The sequence below is a fragment of the Rhamphochromis longiceps genome, linkage group LG23 (genome assembly GCF_057381845.1).
Source record: "Rhamphochromis longiceps isolate RC_006_pf linkage group LG23, R_longiceps_female_GT1.1, whole genome shotgun sequence".
Taxonomy (NCBI): domain Eukaryota; kingdom Metazoa; phylum Chordata; class Actinopteri; order Cichliformes; family Cichlidae; genus Rhamphochromis; species Rhamphochromis longiceps.
This window is the reverse complement of record NC_140578.1, coordinates 17,529,840-17,553,222: the sequence shown is the minus strand read 5'-3', so window position 1 is coordinate 17,553,222 and position 23,383 is coordinate 17,529,840. Positions and strand designations below refer to the sequence as shown.

Sequence of the window (23,383 nt, the reverse complement as noted above, 5' to 3'; positions counted from 1 at the left end):
CACTAAACATGGACAGACAGGTGAGCTGCTTTCTGGGAGGAGGCGGGACTCCACCTGATGGTTTCGAAATGTGATCCTGTCTTGACTTGTGTTATTCTAGCTCTAAACGTTCTTTGGGTGTGTTTCTTGCTCCACCCATAAGAATGCATTGAGAAGATTATTACCACAAGAGCAGAGATATCTTACATAATATTTTAACAATTTAAAGCTGGTCGGCGCTGGCACGCTCCGTTTTGCGTAACTATTTTTAAATCCCGGTAGAACTGCAACCACGTAAGCTAGCGCAATAATTTTTTTTGCATATGAAGCCAGAGGAGTTGTACTTACATCTTATGCCATCAGCTTGTCCCAGGTCATGGTTTCCTTCCACATATAGCTTTGCAAAAACTGCATAAAAACCACTTGCAGCAACAAAAACATAATATTCCAGAAACACGCTTTTCCGATCCGATCAGCTGTTCGTAACACTTCCTACAGTGGAATAGATGTCAGCGCAAACCATCGCATGTCCACCATTACCTCCCCTTTCTGTATTGTTTCTGAGATGCTTAGAACTCATATTGCACTGCTGGAAATAGTTTATTTTGATGCATATGCTGTTTTTTGCAAATTTGCATTATAATATTTATTTTGTTTTCTCCTGCAGTATATAAAAATTGGTGTATTTCAAAAATAAAACTATGAAGACACTCAAAATAAATTTCCTGTGGTGGGAAACTATTTTGTTCAACTTTTTTGTATTTACAGTTTTGAGGGATAAGCCTCTTAAATTTCTCTAACTAGAAATATATGTTAAAAAAAAACAAAAATGATTTTCAATTTTTTTGTAGTTTGTTGCACTTTTTTGCAATTTATGTAATTACTATGTACTTAATGCAGACATATTATTAAAATGTGGGCTATAATGGTTGTATTGATGTATAGCAACTTGAAATGCTCCCAAAAATGGGACTACAGCATGTAAAAATATAATATGAGCTCTGGCAGACTTGGTTCTATGGTAGGTCTTAAAGGGTTAAGAGTCAATATATCTTAAAATCTTTTCTGCCTGTTAAAACCTTTGTTCAAGTTCAATCTTAAATACTATTTATTATTCTACTCCCAGATTAGTGAGCAAGAAAGGAGACTCAAAAGCTGAGATGAGAAATAAAATAAAACAAATCTCTCCAGATTTAAAAAAGTTACAATCCCATATTTTTCATTTCCCAGATTCCACATGCTGGATTCACCTGCTCAGCAGCAGCATTTACCAAAATGAGATGTCCTTCAGAGCTTGATTTTAAAGTGCTATCAATCAAATATGACATTTGAATCAATGGCATCATTAATAGTTTTGTTACACCATAACTAACTGATCATGATTTTTTAATTAAATTAACAAACTGGCCTCAATAAAGGGCAGAAATCTGTTAATCATGCAAACTTTCTGAAAGAAGTTCCTTAACTTTTAATTACTTAATTTCATAAATTGTCACTAGTTCAATAAATGCTCACTTATAGACATTAAAAATGCGATGTCATTCAGGGGTAAAACCGCAAAGGATTCTGGGAACGCGTGGCAAGCAGTACTAGCGCATGCAGGCTTTCAATTGAAATCAGTTACACAGCGATAAAAAGAAATACAAAAAATGGCAAGAAACTGTTGTATTATTAACTGTAATTGCTGGTCGCATGACAGCCACGGGAAGCTGACGGGTAAAGAGATCAGTTGTTATCGGATTATGTCGTTGAAGGGAAATTGTTCAAGCCAAGTTTCCGAAGTAACAAAAAGCCATGGATGGCCTGGATTGCAGCCATTCGAAGACTAAATATAACGTCCCAGAACACTCCAGCTCACATGTTAGTCTGCTCCAAGCATTTCCACAAAGGTAAGTGTTTTGTGGTAGTTAATACGTCATTTTTCATAACATAATTGGTGATATGGTAAATGGTAAATGGCCTGTATTTGTATAGCACTTTTCTAGTCCCTAAGGACCCCCAAGCACTTTACACAACCAGTCATCCACCCATTCACACACACATTCACACACTGGTGATGGCAAGCTACATTGTAGCCACAGCCACCCTGGGGCGCACTGACAGAGGTGAGGCTGCCGGACACTGGCGCCACCGGGCCCTCTGACCACCACCAGTAGACAACGGGTGAAGTGTCTTGCCCAAGGACACAACGACCAAGACTGTCCAAGCCGGGGCTCGAACCGGCAACCTTCCGATTACTCTCAACTCCCAACTCTTAAGCCACGATCGCCCTTTATATAGGGCTATATAGGTTACAAGCAAGTCTGGCACTGAACAGAAATTGTCGCGCTATGCTCCTTTTTTTATTGTACATAAATAGTGAATTGTCCTGACAGAATATTGCGTTTCGCTTCTGTTATTACCATGATACATTGACAAAAACATATACTTTTATCCACAGGATAAAACTGTTTTTTTGTATCACTAATTGCCCAGTACGATTACAGCATACAATATTATTGTCACTGCTACATTTCTGTAATGCCTACCAGAAATTATTTCCACTACTAATTAATTACCGTGGACTCAAAGGTCCTATTAATAAACGGTTAACGAATGTGTATTTATGAAGACGATTTGTAAGACTGGTAAACTTACCTTTGTTCGTTCAATGGTCTGTCGTACACGGTGCATTTCAAGGTCCAGTACCCATCCGTCGGTAAACTGTACCTGGGCTTGTTGCAGTGACCTGAAGTTACTAAAAACTTCATGAGTGTATGCACTCACTCCAAGAACCGTATAATTATAAATATGAGCGTGGTGAAAGTTGGGCAGCACGCTAACGTCTTTTGTCCACTCTGTGTGCTCGTAAGGGACTAACCCTTTCATTCCTTTGATTTTTTCCTCGTATCTTTTCTTTGACTTTTCATCAAGTCTGTCTTTGTACGGACTGGCATTGTTCTCCTTTATTTTGTACATACCTTTTTTGAGGGGCAAAGAAAAAGCAAGAAGGTATTGGAACCGGAGAATGAACATTTTGCGATGCTGCAAATGCTTGCGTTTGATGCATTGCTTTGATTGTTTTGCCACTAGTACCTGGCATGCAATGCGCGAAAGTCACGTGGTCTGTCAATCTCTATTTCCAGCAGTGTGTGTTCAGTAGTTTGGATTGAATGTCTCCCTGAGTGCACACGAGAAGAATATTTCACAGATTACCTCATTATAAAAGTTACATTAAAATATTCTTGTTGATGCAGTTTTCAGGTTTTAATTTCTGAACTTCTTTAGATTAAATTCATAATTATTCTATAAATGTTACTCTAAATAAATAGTTAAGAAAAGTGACCAAAGTGGGTCCTGAGTGATTTCATGAAAAGAAAACACAGAAACCTGTCCATGTAAACACAAACTGTCTGCTATAATAAAATATTTTTTGAACTCTGATCTGTTTGTTCATCTCGCTGATACTGAAAAGGTTTCTGTTTCTCTGTGTTTGATGAGCTCTGACTTCTGTAAATATGTATACCGTATTTATGAAAAAGCAGATGGCGTTTGTGTCTCACTCATGTAGTGACTGTTGTTGTTAAACAGACACCATGACAAAGATCATAAAGGTCTCCTGGGCCCTATTTCAGGAAGCCGGTTTAGAAAACTCAGAGTGAAAAACGATACTCAGGGTTGAGTAACCCCGAACTGTCCATCTCGGAATATTCGGTTTCAGAAAGGCTGATAACAATTAGTTCAATCAACGCGGAGTTGCTTTAACCCCAAATTAAGCGCGCGCACGAGGATACATAAAGCCCTGATTAGTGGAGCACAGATTAAGCGAGTCACCATGGAGACGGAGGGAAAGAAGGCGCGGTCAATGTATTTTACAGCGCTTGAGGCCGAAATTCTGATTGGAGTATATGCCGATAACATGCAAATTTTGCGGAAAAAAAGTAACACAGCCTCAGCTGCAAAAGAAAGGGAGCATGCATGGCAAAACATAGCCGACAGAGTCAATGCGTGAGTGTTAATTTAAACATTGATCTAGGGATTTCCACCCATTTAACACGTTATTTTATTTTATTTTATTTTTTATTTCATACATTTGATTTTGTGATGTGATGTGAGCGCAGGTGCAACCCAACAGGCCCCAAACGTTCCTGGCAGCAAGTAAAAATGAAATATAAAAATATAGTCCAAACAGGTAAGGTGTAATTGTATTATGAGCCATAGTGCTTGGTCTGTTTGTCCGATGTAAATCAATTGCAGTTAGAGGCTACATTAATTTTCTTTCTGTAAGCACTTATTGAAATTATCTGAGCACATTACAAGTACATATTTGCTTACTCTGTATGCTCATATGCGACCCGTTATAGCCACTAGAAAAAAAGCGGAGGCCCGAAAAACAGGTGTAGGTCCTCCACCACCACCACTCACAGAGGCTGAGCAGTTGGCTTCCACATTTGTGATAATGTTGGCAGCATCACATATGATCTTCACAGTGCAGAGAACACAAATTAGCATCCATTACTATAATGAAATAATTTGTTAGTTTGAAATGCTACGGGGAACTATGTACCTGTACATTAATGCTGTGGAAAGACTTCCTGTTCACATAGTCTCCTTCATTTACTGAAGGAGCAATGATTGGAATGTGAGTGCCATCTATACAGCCAATCACGCCTGGGAACCGTGAAAATAAATGTAAAATTTAAGTAGTAGTTCAAGTATCACCACATCATGAATTAAGTTTTGTTCATCCTGCTACCTGCAATTTTGTGGAATCCCTCTTTGATAAATCTTGTGGGTCTATGACCGGGGAACACCACAGACGAGGAGATGTTTCAGTGCAACTGTAACATTCCTGACTGCCCGACAGACGGTAGCCTTGGAAACGTGCTCAGCGTCACCAATATTATACAGAAAGCTCCCGTTTGCAAAAAACCGAAGTGCAATACAAATAATATGTACAGAACTGAGAGAATGTCCGCGATGTGTCACATGAGCAATATTAGGCCTGAGGATGTTATTCAAATAAATTATAGATTGTGCTGAAAAACGGTAACGTTCACACAGAAAATCATCAGGAAATGATAAAATGTCCAAACGCGCTCTAATCACTCTCTCCCGGTGGAGAGCTCTGCGGAGAATTTGGGCTTCAACATCTACTGGCTCTTCAAGGAAGGGGCAGGTCATGTCTGACACTTCCTACAGTCAGGTTTCCGACAAAGAGGCGGAGAAAGTTAGGGTTAGTTGAAGTAAACCTGCTAGGGGGCAGGTTAGCTTCACGGAGTGTGTCGTCATAGTAACTCACTCAGAATTAATCTAAACTCGCTTTGTGAAACCGAAAACCCAGAGTTTTCGTTAACTCAGGGTATACTTACTCAGAGTTTGCACTAAACCGGCTTTCTGAAACAGGGCCGTGATGTTAGAAATGAGAGCAGTGGTGGCATTTGTGTGTTATTGAAATGTCTGAAGTGTGTTTATGAATGCTTAGCTCAATATAGTGATGTGCTGATCTTTACCATGTTGTTCTGTTGTTTTGATCACTCTGGATTCAAATGATGAAGTCCCATGTTTACAGTGACAGTGATGAGTGAAGACATTCATTACAAGTCCAAACTTGCTGCACTTGGTAATTAGAAAAATGTGAGCTGTTACCTGGGATCAGTCAGAGTTCCAATCTGAAAAACTAAACTTCAAGCTATAACAGAGATGATGAACAGAGATACATTTTTATTATACAGAAGAAACTATATAACACAGACTTAAGAGCTGCAGCTATAGGACACTGATTTTGCCCTGAGAAAACCTGTAGATGACAGAAATGTACATGTGAGTGTTTGTGTGTGCACGCTGTATTTGCCTGGTAATGGCAATAACCCAACCCAACAGAAACTGACAGTTTGTTAAACCTGAGTACAGGTGTGAACTGTACAATTCACTTTACAGTGTGTCCGACTCTGTGGCTTTGAAAATTAAAGCCGAGGTTATGTTTCTCGTAAAGTAACGTGAAAAACTATCATCATAAAGTTTGATGTGTTTTCATAGCAGCTGTTTACTCCTTGTCTCCACAGCCTATTTACTGTGGAGTCCTGGCCTGTCCTTATGTTTTCAGGTTTGTTTATTAGTTTTCCCGGTCTAGGTTTTATTTGCTCCCTGTTCCTTATCCCCTGTTTGTGTACTTTGCCATCACTTTAAAAAACGCTCACTCACACCCCAGGCAGTACCTGCATTTTGGGTTCTTTTCTCCCACACACCACACGACTGCTACCTCAGCCGTGACAGACACTCTTTCAGTGATGAGGACATACACAACATGGACAGGGAGGAACGCTGGTTTGAGCGGGCAGTCAAGGAGGCCATTTACGTGAAAAGGGAATGACCATCTCTGAATCGAGGAGGGGGCTTAAGGGTACCTCTTTCACTATCTTATAATGCTGAGATTGCAGCCATTCCCCAACCCACTTTGGGTCATTGATTAGTGTTTGTTGATCAGTGGTTGTTAAATGGTTATGACAATTTGCATATTAATGATCAAGGAACTGACTCAGAGCCCATTGTTCATTCAGCCATCTAGTTTCAGTCAATGTGCAAAGGTACTGTTTATTAGTTATATCATGTTCAGCTGTGTTCCCTCCTGCAGTTCGTTCCCTTTTTTGCCCTTTTGTGTATTTATGTCTTCATCTCCCTCTGTCCTGCATCATGATCTCGCTCATTTCCGTGCTGTTTGTTCTGCCTGCCCTGTTAGTTTGTGTCATGGTCCTGGGCCATGTGGGCCCAGTATTCTTAGTTTCTTGTATTTTTGTATTTCATTCCTTATTTAGGCCATGTTTCCTAAGTTGTCCTGTTGTGGTGTTCCTTATTTGACTTCCCCTTGTGACTTTTATCCCCTGTGTGCCCCTCTATGTATCTGTGAGCCCTCATCTCCCCTCCTTGTTTCATTCCATGTTTCCCCAGCCCACTATGCCCGTGCTCTCTCTCTCCTCCTGTTTGCACCTGTGTACTTCCTGTTTTACTTTGACAGTCTCCCGTCAGTGTTGTTTACTCCTGCCATGTCTTGTTATGTTTATCTGTGTCAGCTGTGTTCCCATGTGTGGCCACTTCCCCTGATCATCCCTCTTGTGTATTTAGTCTCTGTGTTTCATGTAGTCTGTGTCGCGTCGTCTGTGTTACCACCCCCTGTGTTCCGGATCTCCAGCCATAGCTTTTCCTTAGTTTATGTCCAGTTTAGGTTTCTGTTTGAACTGTTACTCTTATGCTGCCCTCACTCTGTTTTGTTCCTTTCATCAGCCAGAATAAAAGGCTCGCTTTTGTTTAACTCCACTCCTGCATCCTCGCTTGTGTTCGCTCCTGGGTCCACCACACACATTTCCGCACGGTCTGCCTCTGCAGACCGTGACAGTTTGTGTGTTTTTCCAGTTTGTTTTGTATTACTAGATACAAGCAAAGCTTTTTTGAGTTAAAGTTCTGCCTTTGAGTCTGCGTTTGGGTGCAATCCTACCTGCTTCACGCAGCTAATTCATGCCACCTATCTCCTTCAGATAATGTAGTCCACCTGTGTGCACAGTCCTCCACTCTTATACATGGCCCTGTGTTCCTTCCTCTTCTTAAAGTCAATGTTTCTCACAGCTTTTTGCATCCTTTTCATAAAACCCACCACCATCTGTCCTTCTACATTTCTCTCCTTAACACTGTACCTATTCAATACCTTGTCATCTCCTCTGTTCCCTTCACCTACATGTCCATCCAGCGGTCTCCAAACGCCGGGCCATGGACTGGTGCTGGTCCATGAGTCGTTTGGTATCGGGCTGCGAGAGTTGAGGCCCAGGTGTGAAATTGAGGTTTTTCAGGGTTTTTATCATTAAGTCGGTTTCCTTGGGTCTTTTCCCGTGTTGTAGTTGTGTGTCTTTTTTTGAAAGAAATATTTACGCATTACCATAGTGACCAGAGAGCATTAAGGGGCAGAGAGGAGGATGTTACTCTGAACGTTGTTGTCACATTTCAGGAGGACACTGCTAATAAAGTTACACAGTGAATTCGCGTTTATTTTTATATTTACAAACTACCACAGTTTTTTTCTTGGTCATATAATTTTATTTCATTGTATTTATCCACAACACCTTTGTGAGGAGAAAACTCTTAGGAGGCAAGAAACACAGAGTCATTAGGACAGAACTGCAGAGCCTTCTCTGGTATGAGACTAATAGGAGTGATTACTGACACGCCCTTCTACTCCACGCTATTCGTGGAGCGGTGTCAGTTTTATGACTACAATCTGGAAATAATAAATATTTAGGTATTAATGTTTCTCCTAAGCTTTCAGACTTAACTAAATTAAACCACATCCCACTTCTAAAGAAAGTAGAAGGCGATCTGACTAGATGGAAATCTTTACCCATATCACTCATGGGAAGGGTGGCCACTATAAAAATGATGATCTTGCCAAAAATAAATTACTTATTTTTGATGATCCCTAACAAACCATCACAAGATTGGTTCAGATCTCTGGATTCATATATTTCCAAATTCCTTTGGAAAGATAAATCCCCGCGTATCAGCTTAAAAACGCTACAAAGAACCAAGGATAGAGGAGGATTAGATCTGCCTAATTTTCACAAATACTTCTTAGCCAACAGGCTTCAGTTCATCTCAGAATGGTTAAAACATACCTTCTTAGATGAGCCCTGGCTAGATGTTGAACAGGCACTATGCAAGGATCTAGAGATTTCAGACCTACCATTTATTAGCTCAAACATCAAAAGACATGAATGCTTTAAAAGTATCAACATCAGCTTTTCTCTGACAGCATGGTGGGAGTTTCTAAAAATAACGGAGTCTTCATTAATCCCATGCAAACGTACACCTATCTGGAATAACCCTGACATATTACAAAACAACAATATGATTAATTTCCCAGAATGGAGTTGTAAAGGAATTAAATACTTAGAACATATATTAGAGGGAACAGAATTTATTCCATTTGACAGACTAGTTGCACAATATGGGATCAACAAGAAAAGATTTTTTAGAATATCAACAAATTAAATCCATAGTAAAAAAGAAATTTAACCTCAGTCAAGTTGAATTACAAACACCACTAAGTGCGGCACATTTTCTTACTCTTAAATCCCCCAAATTATTATCTAAAATATACAGAACACTTTCTAAATTAGATGAATCAATATCCCTTCCTATTGCAAAGTGGGAAGTAGATTTATCAGTCAGCTTAGACCAAAACTTCTGGTCTCAGGTATGCTTAAAAACCTTTAAATTGATTAAAAATCCCAGTCTGCAATTAATACAATACAAAATACTACATAGAGTGCACTATACAGGTCATCGGATGTTCAAGATGGGCTTTACATCTTCCAACAACTGCTCACACTGTCAAGGCAATACACCAGACAATTACATTCATGCTCTTTGGTTCTGTTCACCAGTGCAGAAGTTTTGGCACGAGATATGTGAAGACTTAACAAAGTGTCTGAAATGTAAAATTCCAACCTCCCCTTTAGTATGCTTGTTGGGAAAACTGGATGAGGTCACTACAGAAACTAATACAGTCCACATGGTTTTTACTGCCCTATGCATCGCCAAGAAAACGGTCCTCATGAACTGGAAAAATAAAAATAATCTTAATTCTAGCCAATATAGAAACTTTCTAATAGATCACATTAGTCTCGATATAGCCTCTGCCACCACATTAGATCAATCCCTCTGGGCTCCTTTGATCGGCTCCATCACCTAGCGGGGGTAGGGGATCGTGGTTTGGTGCCGCCTTAGCTACTGTGGTTGATATGGAGTTGGGACGGGCTTAGGGCGCCTGGAGGACCCCTAGAGACGTTATCCCTGGAGGGCTTAACCCGGGGGCTGTGTTCATAACTTGGTTAGGGGCTCTGGTCGCTCTTAGAGGTTGTTCTCCTCGTGGCTGCGTGCAGCGGGGCTGGAGGATGGTCTGTACTGGTGGACGTAGGTTACTGGCCTGGTGGCCTGGCTGCCCCTGAGTGGATCCGGGGCAGGCGTGGGGGTTTGTGGTTTGGGGGTGCTTCGCCTCCATGCTGGGGCTCTGGCTGGGCCTTGGGGGCTTCGGTCCTCATCGGTGTGTCACCGAGGTTGTGAGCGGGTGGGTGCACGGGGGCTCAGCCCTGGCGCAGGGGGCCTCTTGTGCATCGGCCTAACTGGGGGGCTCTTCAACTGGCGGGGAGGTTGTTCCATCCTTGCAGGAGTCCACTCTGCAGGTGGGGGAGAGACATAGGAGAGGTGGAGAATAAACTTAACCTGGTTGTCTGTTGTTTCATGTAGTCTGGGAGACGATTGAATGTTGGGGTGGGTACAGTTTCCTCTACGGTGGGGTAGGGTGGGCTGCCCCTGGTCCTGTGGGGCTTGGCAGTGCTACCGCAGGCCCCGGTCTGGATGGACCTGGGCTCCCTTGCCTTGGTGGGTACCAGAGGACGGGAGTGCCTACTGGGGTCAGCGGGGGGAGCTGGCCCTAGGGAGGGGCATCCTCCCCTCCCTCCTTTTCCTCCCCATCCCCGACTACCTCCCTCTTCCCGCTCCACCACACTCACCCACACAGGTAGGGCCTTGGGGTGCTGGTGTGTCACAAGGGTGCAGGGGAGACACCCCCCCCCCCGTCCCCTTCTGGCCACCTGTGCCTCAATTTTATCTCACAACTTAGACATCCACATTACTTACACTCTCATAACACACACATATATATAGGGCCTTGAGGGTGGGCACGTTAACGGCATCCAGTGGACGGTCTGTGTACTCAAACCTACCTCTGGCGCTGGTGCCCACCTCTCAATTTTAAATCCATGTAGACATTGAGGGTTCTCGGGAGGGGCCGTGCTAACACCTGCTGCTCTCTGGCAGCAGCACCATGCTCTCCCTTGTTTTAAATGCACTTTAGAACAACACGCAGCAACACTATACATGAGCGGGAGGAGGGAGGTATGGGGTCTTCGCACACCCCCGTTCTCTGCTAGCCATTGGGGCGGGGCGGCTGGGAGGAGATGTTAGCTGTCCGATTGGCCTCCCTGCTGCTGCGGACCCTGGGACGGTCTGCTTGCCTCCACCCCGGGGGGAAGGGTAACATCTCTTGGGTCTGGGTTCTGTTTCCCCCTCTGGGGGCGAGGGCACCTGGACCCGGGGTATAGAGTATGTTTGGGGAGTGTGATTGTGTGTACATGTCCATTTATGTCAATCCTTACGTTGGGTGAGTGCTGAGTGTTTGTATATTTGTGCATGAGGGTGGGAATGCATGTTTGTGTCTGTGTGTGCCTGTTTGTCTGTGTCTATATGTCAGGTCGGGTCTTAGACTCCACCTCTCTGGGAACTCCCAGGCCCTCCAAGGCCTGTCTCCCCTCACCACACTCCCTGCCGGTGACTGATGCCCTCAGGGGTCGGTGCATTGGTGGTTCTTGGTGTCCGGGGCTGGGCACTCAGGTATGTACCGGCTCACTCCCGGTGGCTACCTGGCGGGGCCTGGCGCCTGTTTTAGTCGGTCAGGCCTCCTCCGGGGTGCGGGGGGCCTCTGGGCCTGCGGCTCAGTTCACTCTGGCACAGCTGGCTACCGGCAGAGCCGGCGGGCACGCCGGTGCAGCCGCCTCTAGCTTCTGCTCGGTGGCTACTGGGTGACGCCTCGTCTGGGGATCCTCAGCCCTTCCCATGAGGGTGGCACGGATGCCCCTCCGGTGGTCCTCCTTGGGCTCTCGCACTCTGAGGCGTCTGGATGTCTGGGGCCTGGATCTCCTCCATGCCTGTTTCATGCCCTGGGGGACGGGGCTATGGCTCGCTACATCCTCTTGCAGACCATTACATGTGGAAACCATTTGAATACTAGCGTGCTGATCCACACAGGTATGCACACGGATGTTCACTGCTCGTAGACTTAAATTACACCTTTCTTGGCTGCTACTTCAAAACACATTGTGCGCTGTCTGTCCTGCGTGCTGCACAACAACATTGAATATTTAGTATTTACTGCTGTTTACACTTAGCTAGATTAATGCGATGGTGTTGTGTTTAGTATGTTGCTTTGTTTTTTTGTTTTTTTTGCTTGTTTTCTATTCTTCTTCTCTCAACAGGTGATCCAGGAGATTTTTTTCTCCCCCCCTTTCTCACTGTCCCTCTCCCCTTCTGTTTTTTTTCCTTCCTCTTTCTCTCTCCCTTTCCTATCCCTCACTCATGTCTGTCCCGTCTGTAACATCTGAAAATAAAATATAATAAATAATAAAAACAAAGGTCGATCAAATGGACCAATACGGCAATGCCACGATGATCCATTTGGCAAAGTAAATCCATTGGGTATCCTTGTTGGTCTTCAGACAACAATTCTGATGGCTAAAGAACCAAATGGGACAGGCAAAAAAGAAAAAAAGATGAGAGAGATCATGTGGAAGATGATGAAAGGGAAGAGTTTTCAGAACTTGAGGTATTCACTTTTGTCTTCACTGTATAGGATAGAGAAGACAGGGAGGGAGGGGGAAATGAGGAGAATGACACAGAGGAAATGGTCTTGAGCAGACTCAGTCCCAGGCACTGGAATCACAACTCAACTTTCAAAACAATGGGTCACCTGTTAAGCTGGGTAATCTATAGCAGCAGTCAGGAGTCTGTAATTTGAAGACAATGATGAGAATGACTATAAGTCAGCTAAAAAACAAACAAAATGAACATCATCAGCCAACAAGGGGAAAGAAAACTGTGAGACTGGATGGTCTTCTTGCCCAAGGAGAGAGCCACCTTGCATGGCTATGTGGGGCAACCAAGGCTATCATAAAGGACAGCTATCATCGTACAAGCAGTTCAAGACAATTTTTAACTTCCTAGAATCCACTTTAAAAATCATCCAGGTTAGGAGATGTTGCCTGATTTGAATTGTGTTCTAGATCCAATTGCAACAAAAAGAGCTGTTCTGTGTGTGGCTAAGATGAACAGGAAGACAATATAGATGCATAAATCTACAAAATAGGTATGCAACACACTGAGGAAAACTATGCCGATCATTTGTTTTATAAGCTGTTAGGAAATTATTATTCTTTCAGTGGTGCTGAACTACAGACTGAGATCAATGCTTAACTCCTAATTAAGCTCAAAAAAGAAAAAAATAATAATGATGAGAAAGCCTGTTTTAGATTGTGGTGCAGTTTGTCATCAAAGGCTGACAAAACCTTAAGAATTTGGTGCCATGAAGTCTGACTTGGATTGTTTGTTGTTGTTGTTGTTTTATTTGGTGGTTTATTTTTAAAATCAAGATTAAATTTTATGGCAACAATAGGAGGGATGACAAGGGGAGGTGTGTTTAAAGGTTAAATAGCTAAAACAGCTAGTTTCAGATTGAGGATAAACTGAGGTGCTGGACTATCTGCTTCAACCAGTTTGAAGTGAGGGGAAAGCACAGGCCAAAAAAACAAACAAAATACAAACAAAAATCACAATGTGGAACACCAAGGCACAGTGCAGTAGACAGATTTTGTAGGGATTTTATTAGTAAGTTACATTCAACAGTGGTGCATGAACACACAGAAAGTGGAAAGAGGTGAGTGAAGAAGCAATTCTAAGTACATCCAAAGAAGCACTCAGAATTCTAAGTTTAATAAAGTGTAACTAAGGATGATTCTATGGCTGCAATGATTCACTGAGTAATTCAAATAATTTGATTATAACTAAGTCACAATGGAAATGCTTTGTTTAATGCACGACACGCCACCCAAGTAAAAGCTATTGTTTGCCAAATAAATATGTCAGAAATAAGTTACTGACACAACTGGATGTTAAATGGATGAGTACAATTGTACTTACAGAGCTTTGTTGGAGGCTTTGACCACTGGCAGCAGCCTCAGAAGCGCCTCCTCTGAAGCAGAGTATTTAGGTCAAACACATCCAGATCTTTTTCTGATGACAGTAAGATGAAGACCAGAGCTGACCACTGAGCAGGAGACAGTTTACCAGTGGAGAGACTTCCTGAAGTCAGGTACTGTTGGATCTCCTCCACTACAGAAAGATCGTTCAGTTCATTCAGACAGTGGAACAGATTGATGCTTTTCTCTGCAGACAAATTCTCACTGAGATTCTCTTTTATGTACTGGAATGTTTCCTGATTGGTCTGTGAGCTCTTTCCTGTCTGTGTTAGAAGACCTCTTAGGAGAGTCTGATTGGTCTGAAGTGAAAGACCCAGGAGGAAGCGGAGGAACAAGTCCAGGTGTCCATTTGGACTCTGTAAGGCCTTGTCCACAGCACTCTGGTGGACATGCTGTAGTTTTGGTGCATTAAAAAATTTTGACCACCAGGACGATGTAGGTTGTTCTTCCAGCAGATTGACTGCAGTTGATGAAGGTCAGATGGACATGAAGAGCAGCCAGAAACGCCTGAACACTCAGATGGATGAAGCAGAACACCTTGTCCTGGTACAGTCCTCTCTCTTCTTTGAAGATCTGTGTGAACACTCTTGAGTACACTGAGGCTGCTCTGATATCGATGCCACACTCTGTCAGGTCTGATTCATAGAAGATCAAGTTTCCTTTCTGCAGCTGATCAAAAGCCAGTTTTCCCAGAGAATCAATCATCTTCCTGCTCTCTGGAGTCCAGTGTGGATCTGTCTCAGCTCCTTCATCATACTTGACCTTCTTCACTTTGGCTTGAAGCACCAGGAAGTGGATGTACATCTCAGTCAGGGTCTTGGGCATCTGTCCTCCCCTTCTGGTTTTCAGCACATCCTCCAGAACTGTAGCAGTGATCCAGCAGAAGACTGGGATGTGGCACATGATGTGGAGGCTTCGTGATGTCTTGATGTGGGAGATGATTCTGTTGGCCTGTTCCTCATCTTTGAATCTCTTCCTGAAGTATTCCTCCTTCTGTGGGTCAGTAAATCCTCTGATCTCTGTCGCCATGCCAACACAGTGTGGAGGGATCTGACTGGCTGCTTGCTGCAGGATGTGTGGTTATCCAGATGCGAGCAGAGGGAAGCAGTTTCCCCCTGATGAGGTTTATCAGCAGTACTTCCACTGAGGTGGACTTGCAAGGGTCAGTTAGGATTGTAGTTTTGTGGAAGTCCAGAGGAAGTCGACACTCATCCAGACCATCAAAGATAAACACAACCTGGAAGTCTTCAAAGCTGCAAATTCCTGCTTCTTTGGTTTCAGTAAAGAAGTGATGAACAAGTTCCACCAAGCTGAACTTTTCCTCCTTCAGCACATTCAGCTCTCTGAAAGTAAATGGAAATATGAACTGGATGTCCTGGTTGGCTTTGTCTTCAGCCCAGCCAAGACTGAACTTTTGTGTTAAGAGTGTTTTCCCAATGCCAGCCACTCCCTTTGTCAGCACGGTTCTGATTGGTTTATCTCTTCCAGGTGAGTCGTTAAAGATGTCTTCTTTTCTTATTGTTGTTTCTGGCCTGTCTGGTTTCCTGGATACTGTTTCAATTTGTCTGACCTCATGTTCATCATTGATCTCTGCAGTCCCTCCCTCTATGATGTAGAGCTCTGTGTAGATCTGATTCAGAAGGGTTGGGTTTCCTGCTTTAGCAATCCCCTCAAACACACACTGGAACTTCCTATTCAGGTTAGACTTGAATTTAGGCTGACAATCCTGAAGAACATCTGAATTTAAAAAAGAAAAGCAAGAAATAACAGAAAAAAACCAAAAGAAATAACTTTGTTTCCAAATAGTACAATGTTCAAGTGTTATAATGTATCCCTACTGCTATGTTCACCATTTAAAAGAAGCACCTGACAGACATTCAGTATTCAAATATAATTCCTGCTGTAAATTAGAAAGGAGACAGATAATGTAAACCATTTCTGGACACAAAAATAAATGCTTTACATTATTCTATATAAATATGGCATTTTGTTTTCATTTTTTTTCCTGAAGCATTCAAGTCAAACAACTATGGCTTTTCTTTCTTTTCCTCCCCCTTTTCTTACAATGAATTCTGAAGTTTCACACTTTCACATCGCAACAAACTGGTGGTGACCATTCTTATAGAGATACATGACCTCATCTTGCTGAGCAGATGGATCAGAGTATAAACGCAGCTGAGAAAAAAGAGAGATCTATACTCTGAAGATGTCTGATCATTATCCTGCATGCTTGGTCCCCTTTCTTCCTCACTGAGTCGATGGAGCAGCGTGCCTTGTCTGCTCTGACTGGGTTCCCTTCCAGTATTGATTCTTTCTCCAATTCATTTAAAACACCGTCACTTACAAGAGCTTCAAGGAGCTGTGTGAGGATTTCTGGTGACACCCTACAAACAAAGGCTGACCGCACGCTGGCAAGCTCCTCCTCTACAGGAAGAATAAAGAGACATAAACATGCATCTCAATCTCAATCATGTGAAAAATACTCTAAATCTGTTGAATTAAAACTTCATCATCTCATATTCAAACTGAATTTTAGGGTGTGTGGGTTCAAAGTAAAAAAAAAAAGTCCAGTTGCTTTTTCTGCCAGGCTTGGCAGACAACATTGGCAGTTCTCATGTTATAAAAATGTGCCAAAAAAGATTAAGACATGTTTCGAAACATTTGATTTTGATGTACTTATAATGATAGAGACTGTTTGTTTTAAAGGCAAGCATATATATAATGAAGTCTAAATGTTCTGACATTTTTTTTCTAACAAATGCCAGAATATCTTTTTTTTCTAAAAAAAAAAAATGTTACAAAAAGGGAATCTACCTCATGTACATCCATACATCTCATCAGACAAACCACAGATTTCCTACCTGCTGATGCTTTGGTTGGTGGTTGTTCTACAGGTTCTCCCATGATCTTTCTATAAAACAAGAAGAAGATGATTTTACCAGAAGAAACTGTGAACACAGTTATGTATCACATCACATTCATTTCTTTATGTTAAGGTTTAGTGTCTCGGCCACATACATCCAACACTGATCTGTTTGGAATAAAACATCAATGACATGATAATAAGGTAATAACAGTTTATGTTTAGACTTTTTTCAGTTATAAGTTCAGTATAATGATAAAATAATCTGACCTTATAAACCACAAATTCTACTTATGGGAAACACTACTCATCACTCTCCACGGACTTCATCAGCAAGGTCCAAATTTTAAACTATCAGCTCACATTTCACAACTGAGGCAGTAGCCACCATCAGAAAGTGTCTACAGAGACAGCTCCTTACACGGAAGACTCAGCTTCACCCCTGTTTAGCTTTGCACCCTGTTAGACCTCTTCCTTACCACCACAAACACAACAAACATTTCCACAGGCAAAAGTAACGAGGTGTCCCCTACTGCAGCCAACCTGCAGGAGGGAGAGGAAATTAAAGCTGTAGGCTCTTTCAAAGACACAGCATATAGCCACTGGTTTAGACATGTAGATGATTTAAAATCAAAACTGAAGAAGCAGAGGCTTTAACCAAACACATCAACACACTGGATGGAAACATCAAGCTCACCAGGGGAGGACACCAAAGACAACAGGTTATTATTCCTGTACTGTGGTGTGCTCATTCTGGAGGATTGAAGACCAAATGTTAAAGAAAACAACACACACAGACCAGTAGCTACTCTTTGACCCCCACCACCCACTGGCATAAGACAGCACTTAAAATATGTGGTTATCTAAACTGGGCCTTCATTAAGTCAGCAGATACATGGAAAAGCACCACAGATATTCTTTGCATATAAGATGATTTCAGTTTATCCAAGGACTATTAGTGAAAGGTAAGGTAACTTTTTTAATAAATCCCTTCCCATTAAAGACAAAGTCTGTGCTTGAATCATACATTGATTATGTGGTTTTTAATCTACAGTGGTGATGTACTAAAACTAAAAAAACTGTTTATTTCCTAATCATCATCTTCAACTTATTAATCAACTCAGATGGACCTTTAACTGATTTCAATTAAAACTGTGCTCCTCCTTTTTTGACAGAAACCAACCTGAAAGTGAACCCTACTGTGAGTCCTAAAGGGTAACCGGTCTTAAAGGATCTCAGTAATTTTAAAGCCCAGCAGGCATACAGCGGAGATGGGGGAGGGTCTGTGCTGGTGGACATTGGTTACTGGCCTGGTAGCCTGGGAGGATCCGGGACGGGCGTGGAGGCTTGGGGGTCTGGAGGTGCTCCGCCCCCCGGTCTGGGGTGCTGGCCGGGCCTTGGGGGCTTGGGTCCTGGCTGTTGTGTTGCCGGAGCAGTGGGCGGGTGGGTGCAGGGGGGCTCAGCCCCAGTGCAGGGGACCTCTGGTTCATCGGCCCAACTAGGGGGCTCTCTAACTGGTGGGGAGGTTGTTATGTCTTTGCAGGTGGTCTCCTCACTACAAGAGCTTACTCTGGAGGTGGGGGGGAGAGATTTAGGAGAGGTGGAGAATGAACTCAACCTGGGTGTCTATTGTCTTGTGTAGTTTGGGAGATGATTGGATGATGGGGTGGGTGCAGTCTTCTCTGGGGTGGAGTCAGGTGGGCTGCCTCAGACTCTGTGGGGCTGGGCGTTGCTGCTGCTGCGGGCCCTCGGTCCGGATGGGCCTGGGCCCCCTTGCCCTATTGGGTTCCAGAGTGTGGGGTGCCTACTGGGGTCAGCGGGGGAGCTGGCCCCAGAGAGGGGCCGCTTGCCCCTCCCTTTCTTCCCTCTCCATCCTCAGCTGCCTCCCTATTCCCACTCTACCACACCCACCCACACACGCAGGGCTTGGGGTGCAGGTAGCGTTGCCAACCGTCCCTTAAAAAACGGAATTGTCCCGTATTTTGAAACAAAAGTACACGTCCCGTATTGAGCTAATAAGGGACGCACTTTGTCCCGTAATACAGTGAGAATCAAAAGTAGTCTACAAATGTTTATGGAATTAACGCTTTGTTTGAAAACATAATTCCCAGCCCCTCTCCTGCTTTGTGACCAATGAGCTGACAGCACACTTATGACAATTCGAGTATGACAATTCAGATTACCGCTCATCTCATTGGTTGAGGAAAGGTCGCTTGCGGAGAAAATACCGGAAGACAACAGATGACCACAACAAGAAGCATGGCCAACAGGGAAACAAACGCCGACACTGCGGTGCAAGTCTCGGATGACAGTACATTCAGCTCCTGCTCAAACTGCACGATTGACTCGCAGGGGTTAGAAGTTGGTAGGTCACGATGCACACTCTAAAAAATATTTTGTTGCCTCAACTTAAAAAAGTAAGGTAACAATTTCCACTCAGCTTTTTAAGTTACAAATTTTGCATATTATTAAGTAAATTCAGCAAGTAATTTTTAGGTTTGGCTAACTCAACTTGTTTAACAAACCAACATGATTTACCTTGACCTCCACAAGCATAATTAAGTTTATGCAACCTAATATTAATTTAAAATTTCTGGTAAAATTAAGTTGAGAAATTACATTAGTTGAGTTACACCAACGAACTTTTTTACATGTATCCTACTCACAATTATCCATGCCAATTAGTTTAGGTTTCTATAGTAGCTTTTCTAAAAATCACACAAAGCCATTTCACTTATTCCAATTGATTATTTTATTACAAAACATTTTCAAAGTAATACACTTCTGTGTCAATACAACATAAATGAGACATTACAGCAGCCCTTTAATTATAAATGACTAAAAAAAAAAAAGTACTTCATGTACATTAACATTAACTTAAATTGGTATCAACTTGTTCAACTTGTCGCAGAATCAAGGAAATGACAAAAGATTTTAATGTTCAACAACAGAACAATCCAAAGCTAAGATTATATGTATTACAAACTTTTCTCAAAACTACACTCATCTAGGACTGCATACAAAAACGTAACAGGCACATCGGAATACTACAGTCCAATTCACATTCGTTTCATGACAGAAGTTTGCACTTAACAGACATTACCCGTGGACTGGTTTAAGCCCATCAAGTTCCAGAAATACCTCTAGAGTGTTCTTTACTTGTTTTGGGTAGCTCAGATTGAGAGTGTATATAAGCCCCATCATTAAGGCACACACTCTGGGCACATCAAGGTCTTCCAGGACTGCTGTTCCTTCAATCACAATTTTACCGACAGCTGGGAGAGACACTGCTGCTCGTCTGGTGTCTACAATCTTTACCACTTCTTCTGGGAACTGTTGTTCACCATCCTGGCAAGTAGGTAGTTTAAATGGAAACATGTCAGCATTTTATGTGCCATTTAAAAATAAAACACAAAAGAATGCGAGATTCACCTACCAGCTGTTCTCTGAAGAGATCCTCTTCCTTCTCTTTCAGATACACCTTCAGGCAACGGATTGCGACCTCTCTCTTCATTTCCACCGAACTCTGGAGAATAAAAAAAGCAAAACAAAACTTAAACTTACAGTTTATTAGGTGAAAAGTCAAAACTATTACATTTATGTGACTTGCATTGTGCCAAATATTGATTTTAAATATGTTTTTAAAAGAAATAAAGATTTAATCTTTGTAACTTCAATTTAAACTGTTACACACTGGCCTGCTTTAAATGCCCACTTTGCTAGCAATAGGATAAAGTGACTAAAAGTAAATGTAACCTAAATTTCATCAACAGCACAATTGTGCTTTTGATGAATAGGACCTGAATCAGAGAATGACATGAACTATAACTGTAACTGTAACAACTAATTCATCAATACACCTGCGAGGTACATTATATATACTTTCCAGTTTTAGTAGTAGGTGGGCTAAATGTTTCTCAATTAAATTAGGCAATTCCCCAATTTCTTCATCCTCTTCATTTGCTACATCTTCACACAATGGATTTTCATTATGTTCCTCAAGAGGATCATCTCCTGCATTCAAACGACTGACACACCTCTGTATCAGCTCAGGCTTGAAGTCATCCAATGAGTGAGGAGTGTGTTTTCGGTTCCTATGAGAAGCACATGTTCAAATGAGCAGTAACAATCCCAGTACAGGCAAGGTATAAACAGTCCACCATGGCTATGTTTAAGCCTGTAATGCTTTAAGAGCTCATTCCTTCTTGATGTTTCAAACTTGCAAATTTTGCAAGTCCAATGCATTTTGAAATTTACTGCAACCTTTTGTAATGCAAAGAATTATTGAAGCTTTTGAGTTAACAAGCTATTTTAAGTATAAAACCTTCTCTAAAACACTACAATGCAACACTGAAAAAGATTAATCATAAAGACTGAACAAAATTGAATTTTAAAATTGACATCTACAGACTGCAGTTTAAACTTGTAATAAGGTGTCAAATCCAAATGTGCAAGAGAAATTTCTTTTAAACTATTTAAATACCACTGTGGACATGCCACAATCCCACACTTTACATTATGCTTACAATTACAGAAAGCAAATGCAAGTCGTATGCACGCGCGCGCACACACACACACACACACACACAATATTGTTTTTTGGGTTTTTTTTTTGCTAGGTCAACCAATTTTAATCTCAGGCAGAATTCCCAGTCGAGCTTAGAACATCAACACAATTGATAGAAATACTTTTAGTCAGGGATAAATTCACCACATTTGACTCTGTCAGTAATTAGTTACCTCACCCGAGACCATCTTGTGGAAACACGAATTTACTCTGACACCATGATAAAAATGCAGGCAGCTACTGACCGGTTAATTTGAACATATACGGGTTCAAATTGAACATGCTCTGCTGTCGGCATAGTCTATCAGCTAACCAAATGTACCCTGACAAGTGACATGTTTTAATTGTATCTGTACTCTTTTATTTGTGAGGAACGTTTGCTAGCTAAAAGAAACGGCTAGCTAAACTTAAAAAAACAACAACAACTCTACTTTGCTAAATTACGATTAAAACCATCAAATTTCAGTTTTTTTTAATATGACATTTTAGAGTGTACAAATATAACTTGTAATTCATCTATTTAGAATTCAGTACTTACTTAACTCACCGAACACAGTCGAGGGCAAACACACCACTTCTCCCACGAAGCCACAAGAATCCAGAAACTGTTGCGCACGATACGAACATATGCTACGGGGTTGCCCTCGTCTGTCTGAATGGTCTCAATTCAAACAGGAAGGATGTTGAAACTCATTTTTACATGTTACACAAACTTAATATTTTCTGTTGTTGATTGATGACAAAAATATTTTATTCAATATACTCAAACATTTAAGTTAAGGAGCTGTTTTTTAATTTTTGTGTTGCACTGACTTCTAACATTGATTATTCAACTCACTGAAACGTGTACATGTAGGCAACTTACTTTTTTTAGCAGAAAAATGCTTTTTTGTTAAGTTCTACCGACAAACACAACGAATATTTTTTAGAGTGCAGGGTCTCAAACTATACGGCCCGATGCTCTGATGCGACCTGAGTGCTCACACTGTGCGTACATAAAATGAAGGTTATAACAGAAAATCTGTCGCTCCCTCTCTCTGTCTTTCACTCACACAGACACGCACACCACCACCATCAACTTTGCTAAATTGCTAATGAAAAACATTGATCAGGCAGCTGTGATTGAGCAGCAGTGTAGATCCAACTATTTTCAAGGTTGTTGTGGTCGTGATAATTTTGTGAGGCCACATGGAAAAGGCTCGGATGAGCTTTCCAAAGTTCTACAAGTTGTGCCTCCATTGCTTGTGTCCAGATCACAGGCTGCACAGCCGTGCTGCGCCATCTTTTTCACCGACGTTTACGTGTTTGCGCGTGAGCAGTGTGAGCACCTGTGGTGACACCCTCACGAGCGATTGATGATCGGGAGCTGGTCGTGAGGTGTTAATCGCTTCTCCTTACCCCACGTATACTACACGATGCATGATGAAGGCCAAAATCGGGCCAATCACCAAATCGGTCGCACGACTCAAAAATCGGGGCTTCAGTGCTCCAAAATCTCATTCTGTTAAAAAAACAGTCCTACTTTGTTAATTTGACCATTACTTTCAGTTATTCTACTTTTGTTTTCTTTGTTCTGTGTTGTGTTGATGTGATTTATTTACTGTGTCAGAACATCGGCTGTTATAGGTTTATGTAAAATCGCACAGTGTAAGCCCAGCATTACACTGTGCGATTTTTGGCCCATTTTGAGCCGATTTTTGAGTCGTGCGACCGTTTTGGCGATCGGCCCGATTTTGGCCTTCATCGTGCGTCGTGCATCGTGTAGTATACGTGGGGTAACGAGACGTGATTAACACCTCACGACCAGCTCCCGATCATCAATCGCTTGGAGGATTTCAAACCTGTTTGAAATCCTCGCGACCGCCGTGAGGGTGTCACCGCAGTTTGTCACACTGCGCACGCGCAAACACAAATGTCAGCGAAAAAGACGGCGCAGCACGGCAGTGCAGCGTGTGATCTGCACACAAGCGATGGAGGCACAACTTGTAGAACTTTGGAAAGCTCATCCGAGCCTTTTCGATGTGGCCTCACAAAATTATCACGACCACAACAACCTTGAAAATAGTTGGATCTACACTGATGCTCAATCACAACTGCCTGATCAATGTTTTTCATTAGCAATTTAGCAAAGTTGATGGT

The 23,383-nt window shown here is 42.1% G+C and overlaps 1 pseudogene; it reads right to left on the bottom strand.

The window, feature by feature from the left end:
* Nucleotides 1-10,123: 10,123 nt before the first annotated feature.
* LOC146641555 (protein NLRC3-like) lies at nucleotides 10,124-18,167 on the bottom strand (annotated as a pseudogene).
* Between the last annotated feature and the right edge of the window lie 5,216 nt (nucleotides 18,168-23,383).